We start from the raw sequence: 6,134 nt of genomic DNA on the forward strand, positions 1-6,134 counted from the left end.
ACCAACTGTATGATCATGTTTTGTTTTTTTTTTCTTTTTAGAGCTGAAATTGTTCCTGGTAATGCAGTTAACTTGTTATTGCCAGTCTATAGAGTAGACAGTATATGTAGCTGCCAGTCTATTAAACAGTAGTTTCAGAAGTGGATTGGGACAGGTCTTAAATGAGACTTTGTGGAGAGATGTGTGTTTCTTTATATTAAAACCAAAACAAAAAACAAAGGCTGGTACCCAATTGCAATCCAGTGTGCAAAACTTCTGTCCAATGAAATATAACCCCTAAATTAGGTGCGATGCCTCTCTTTGGTTATTGGAGGAGTACTTTTTCTTTTTTTTTTTTTTTTTTTTTTTTTGTATGTGTATCTTCTGCTTTGAATCATACAAGTCCCACTATAAGGAATCCAACTGCAAATTTAGTTTGCCATTTTTAATGTATTGGAATTTCTTGGGTGTTAATTTTGTATTGTCCACATTTGATTCCAGGTAAATAGTTTGCATCTTTAAGTTGCTTCTGTTTATATTTGCCTGCAACTGTTTTAAGATGTGTTTGGTCTTTAACAAACTTATGTATTAAGAATTGCGTATTTTTATATAGATTTAAAAAAAGAAAATGAACTGTGGTTCTAATGTTATAAACTGTATTCCTGAAAACTTGACTGTACTGAACAAGAGGTAGTGACTTTTCAATGGCAGTGTATGTATTGCACATTGTAGGGGTACAGGTCTGTGATTGAAAGTGGAAACCACCTGGCTTTGTATCTTTTGGCAATGTTGCGCCTCAAATTTTTGTTCAGATAAGCCTGCACCTGGTGGTGTGTGTGGGTTTTTTTTTTTTTTTTTTTTTTTGGTTGCTTAGATGCCTTGTGAAATGGGTACCAAAGAGTAGAGACTGGAGCGTTGGAAAACATATGCAACACTTGCTGTTTGTCTTCCAGTGTGAATGGAGGTTTAAAAAATGTAATTAAATAAAAAACATTTTTAAAACTACCAATTGGAATGCTTTCTTCAAGTTATTTCTGCTACCATGGGGCTTCTTTTGAGAGCTACATATTCACTGCTTTGAGAATCCATAGAGCCACAGTAGTGGGGACAATGTCAGGTGTGAATCATTGAAGTAAGAGTGTGAAGTTACATTTAAAAAAAAAAAAAAAAAAAAAAAAAAACTGTAGGCTCCTAGTTTTTCAAGGTTATTACTTTGCTTTCTACATTTTTTGATGCATCTCTAATTCAGTTTTCTACTTTCTACCGTCTACTTTGTTCTCTTTCAAGTGGGAAATGTAACAATTACTTGAGCACTTTAGGCCATTAACTTGTAGCCCAAATTACTTGAGCACTTCTAGCAGAGCTGCTCCTTTAAGAGCCCTGTATGTGTCAAACTCTGTCTCTGCCCCCAGGAAATAAATGAAGTGACACAAAGCTCTGCACCATTTTTCGCTTTCAGCCTTTGCCTGAGGAAGGAGTGAGCTTCGACTGTCAACTATGGAGAGAAGCTGCTTTAGTTCACTTTTTCTCTTATTTTGCCTTTTCTGATAGAACAGTAAAAATAGGCCCACCTGGATTCTTGCCGATCACGCCCCTACAGACACCTTGGTGATTGCCATCATGAGGACGGGTTACATTCTGCAGTTTCGATTCAGCCCCCCTCCCTTTCAGGGCTTAAACCCTCAAGAACCTGTACTAGTCTCTCGGGAGGTGGCTGTCCTACTGCAGAAACAGGCAATTTCAATACTTCACCCTCGGCGAGAAGGGTTTTCATCCAGGTACTTCCAGGTGCCGAAACAGGTTGTGCGGTCTCAAACGGATCCTTGACCTCAGACAACTCGGTCTGTACTTGAGAGTACAAAGGTTCAAGGTGCTGACAACACAGCAGCGGTTTCAGCCATTAAGGTCAGGTGACTGGTTCACTATAGTGGACCTCAATCCTTTCACATCTGTGGGTACTATTGTAGACAGTTAGTATTCTTAACGGCGATAACTTTTATTAGAACATACAAACCCGTTTTTAATATCGCGCTCTGAAAACAATAGCGGATTTACATGTTGCAACAAACTAAAATATACCACATTCCATTAAATTTAAAGTTTTAAAGGTTGTTCAACGAGAGTGAATGATTTACTACTGAAGATCCCTCTTTAGAAAGATGGTATTAAGCATTCAATCAAAATATGTTTGGGAATAAATAAAAATAGGTTTTAAACAATTTGCCAATTAAATATTGGTACATACTGACACTACAGCAAGGATTTGTACAATGCCTGAATAGATATTTCAGAGCACTGTTACCTAGCCTGGAAAGCAGTCGAGTTGCAGCGTGCTGTTTCTCTGAGTGTCAGGGCCCCTGATCTGGATGAATACTGAAATCAGAGGGCTTATAATCTTCAGACAAAACAGATTTTGAAATTCTGTGGCACGCTCAGATTGGCTTTGTGCCTGAATTGGGCTTGCAATGTTGATTGTTTGCCCGCCTCCCTTACTCTCTCCCTGTCTTGTCTGACTCATTCGTGATCATTATTTAGAAAGGGGAAACTTTTAAATGTACATAATTTGTTAAATCATTCTGATTTTATTCTGATTTACCGCTATTTTTACAATAAGAATGTACATTTCTTTAGACACCAAATATGTTGGGTTGCGCCTTTGGTTAGACAGTTTCATTTTCTAAGGGATTTTCTACCTGTGTTATTCTGTGCTTGTTAGGGATTTAAAAATAAAAACGCTTGCATCTTGTACTTGCAGTGGTTTTAAATCAAAATGATGTGGAATCGTTTCATATTTCTTGTTTCATTTAAGCTGGTTTAAACTGGTCATTTTTTTTTCTCTCTCTTGCTGTGTGTTTAATGAGCTAAACCCCCTTCCCCCACTAGACATGGTGGTTCCACTGTGTTTAAATCTCAGAGCTGGGTTTGATTAGCCCTTTTGTTTCATGAGTGCCTAATGGATTCAAAGCATCAGATAGATTGTTATCACCAGGCACAGCCAGTTGTATTGGCTCTGTCTCTACATGGGGTAAATCCTGTCAGTCAAAGGAATGGCTAGACTTGTAGTGAATGTGCTCCATATTGCGTTTGATTTCTGTCAAATAATAGCAACAGATTTGTGATGACAAGGTGTATGTGATATGCACGTCCCTGTAAGACCCGGCCACAGGAAGTATTTGCGGTTCGCCATGCAAAGTACTACGTACGAGTTCTCAATTCTTGCCAAAGAAAAACGATTCAGCAGGTGTATATTGAATGGACAGCTGACTCACCTTCTGATTAGACCCAAACACCTTATTTAGGAGTAATCTGATTGGATTAAACCAATTGTTATCACTCCTTCAGTGATTTTTGTCTTGTCATTAACCAACCAGCTTCCCCTATTGACAGACGTGCTTTGACCCAGAAGACCCTGCTGAGGTGAAATAGCCCAGAAAGTGCAGAATATCTGTGTAACAGTTATCCCGAAAATAAGACATAGAAACCAAGGACTTTCTTTAACCTAAATCATGTTTTAAAATAAAAACACGTTTGCTATAGCACATGTTTCTTTCAAAACTGCACATTTAAGACAAAAACCGAAGTTCAGGAGAGGAAAGTTATTTTGTCAGTTTAATTATTGACGCCATCGTGTGGGTTTGTGTCTGGGAGGAAGACACTAGACAGAAAACTACTGACTAGACAAAAAGCTTCCCTTTTTCAATTACATTTTTTTTATTTTTAAGCTGGTTCCTCCATCCTCAGTGTAACAGACTGGGAATCAGGAATTCATTTGTATTAGCAGATTTCAACCATGGTCATCTACTGAATGGTCGCCTTGGAATCTATAAGGGAGGGAAAAGGATAAGTATTAAACTACAATATATTATGAGATAAACAAAGTCTTAAGTTTAATGTGACTCTGTACACTGAATTAGTCAGACTTGGTCAATGTGAATATAATCCATGTTTTATTTGAGTAAACTTATCTGTCTGTGTCCACCTGTCTGGAAGCTCAAGTGAAAAGTGTCGTATTACTGCAGGTGTATATTTCTTCACTGCTATTTCTTCCTTCTTTAATGAACTTCACCACAAAACCCAATCAAAGCATTCAGGCAAACAACCATATATATGGCCAGCATGCATTTTTTAGATTTTGATTCCAAATGTAAGTGCTTGTAACAGTGACCCAAGTCCCATTATACGGTATGAATCATGTATCCTTCTGCAGGGGTAGTAGTTGCAGATTCACCAGATTGCAATTAGACCAAAAGCAGCTCTCACATTCTCTCCTAAAATACATTTTTTCATCTGAACGGTGCAATTATTTTATAGAAAGGTGTCAGAAACAGACTGCAAGACCTTGCTGACCAGACAACAGACTGGGGACCCCTGTGTCTCTCCTAGGAAAGGCTCTGTTGTGTGGAGTGCTGGAGAACCTGTGTCTCTCCTAGGAAAGGCTCTACTGTGTGACGTGCTGGAGGACCCCTATGTCTCTCCTAGGAAAGGCTCTGTTGTGTGGAGTGCTGGAGGACCCCTGTGTTTCTCCTAGGAAAGGCTCTGTTGTGTGGAGTGCTGGAGGACCCCTGTGTTTCTCCTAGGAAAGGCTCTGTTGTGTGGAGTGCTGGAGGACCCCTGTGTTTCTCCTAGGAAAGGCTCTGTTGTGTGGAGTGCTGGAGGACCCCTGTGTTTCTCCTAGGAAAGGCTCTGTTGTGTGGAATGCTGGAGGACCCCTGTGTTTCTCCTAGGAAAGGCTCTGTTGTGTGGAGTGCTGGAGAACCTGTGTCTCTCCTAGGAAAGGCTCTACTGTGTGGCTTGCTGGAGGACCCCTGTGTCTCTCCTAGGAAAGGCTCTGCTGTGTGGCGTGCTGGAGGACCCCTGTGTTTCTCCTAGGAAAGGCTCTGTTGTGTGGAGTGCTGGAGGACCCCTGTGTCTCTCCTAGGAAAGGCTCTGTTGTGTGGAGTGCTGGAGGACCCCTGTGTTTCTCCTAGGAAAGGCTCTGTTGTGTGGAGTGCTGGAGGACCCCTGTGTTTCTCCTAGGAAAGGCTCTGTTGTGTGGAGTGCTGGAGAACCTGTGTCTCTCCTAGGAAAGGCTCTACTGTGTGACGTGCTGGAGGACCCCTGTGTTTCTCCTAGGAAAGGCTCTGTTGTGTGGAATGCTGGAGGACCCCTGTGTTTCTCCTAGGAAAGGCTCTGTTGTGTGGAGTGCTGGAGGACCCCTGTGTTTCTCCTAGGAAAGGCTCTGTTGTGTGGAGTGCTGGAGGACCCCTGTGTCTCTCCTAGGAAAGGCTATACTATGTGGAGTGCAGGGTGACCCAGCTACATTGGAAATAGATTGTAATCCACTTAGAACTCACTTAAATCTTCAACTTCATCTTCTGACATGTGTTCTGAAAAAAAAAAGTAATTGAGTTTCAGGATAACTGAACCTAATAACCTTTAATGGAATGATTGTAGTAGGTATAAACGCAGTTTTGGAAGCTCCTGGGGTATACAGCTCACACTTTTGTATAACTGGACTGTCCTCACATGACTGAAATAGACAGAAATAGAGCTAGGATGAGGCTGACACACTGACTCACACTTGTGTAACCTCTCAGGCTGGTCTCTTGTTTGCTGGTCCCCCCAGAAGCATCATTGGATAGCTTGCAGCTGGATCAACATGCTACTGCCAGAATACTTCCTCATACCTGTCTACCTGTCTTATTACCTCCCGTTTAAGGTCAGTGAACTGGTCTCTCGGTAATTCCATATAAAGCTCTGGAGAGAAAGCATGAAGTTCCACTTTGGAACGCTCTTCCAGGTTCTATTCGGAATGCTCAGTCATGTTTGAAATCCAAGCCTGGGATATCTACCAGGGCAGGATTCATTCTAAAAAGACTACCACCTCTCCTATTATTTCCCTGTTGTATTTAACTTTACAGAGGCGGGGGCCGTTGGCAGGTGTTAAATTAAGGGCTTGTGCAGTGCTGTGATGCGCTACGGTTTTTGATTGAATCAGCCTTTTTGTAGTGAAATTCTGTACAAAAATTGATTTACCTCTTTGGGATTCCTCATCAGAATCTATAAACAGAAGAGCGGAAATTAGTTAAACACACAGAATGTGTACTAAAACTCCTTTTTATTCCATTCATTTATCTGAAATGCTGTTTTGCATTTTTGGTGCTCATGAAGGCCTT

General features: G+C 40.9%; 2 long non-coding RNA genes across 2 annotated transcripts; both read right to left on the bottom strand.

Annotated features, from left to right (window-relative positions):
- Positions 1-3,574: 3,574 nt before the first annotated feature.
- LOC121302449 lies at positions 3,575-6,112 on the bottom strand. The gene is made up of 3 exons (XR_005947703.1): positions 5,995-6,112; positions 5,313-5,345; positions 3,575-3,800 (listed from the first exon to the last, which is right to left on the bottom strand). It is a non-coding gene; the product is annotated as an uncharacterized LOC121302449 (long non-coding RNA).
- LOC121302450 lies at positions 4,090-5,306 on the bottom strand. Its single transcript, XR_005947704.1, has 2 exons — positions 5,028-5,306; positions 4,090-4,980 (listed from the first exon to the last, which is right to left on the bottom strand). It is a non-coding gene; the product is annotated as an uncharacterized LOC121302450 (long non-coding RNA).
- Positions 6,113-6,134: the final 22 nt, after the last annotated feature.

This window comes from Polyodon spathula, chromosome 29 (assembly GCF_017654505.1).
Source record: "Polyodon spathula isolate WHYD16114869_AA chromosome 29, ASM1765450v1, whole genome shotgun sequence".
In the NCBI taxonomy this organism is placed as follows: domain Eukaryota; kingdom Metazoa; phylum Chordata; class Actinopteri; order Acipenseriformes; family Polyodontidae; genus Polyodon; species Polyodon spathula.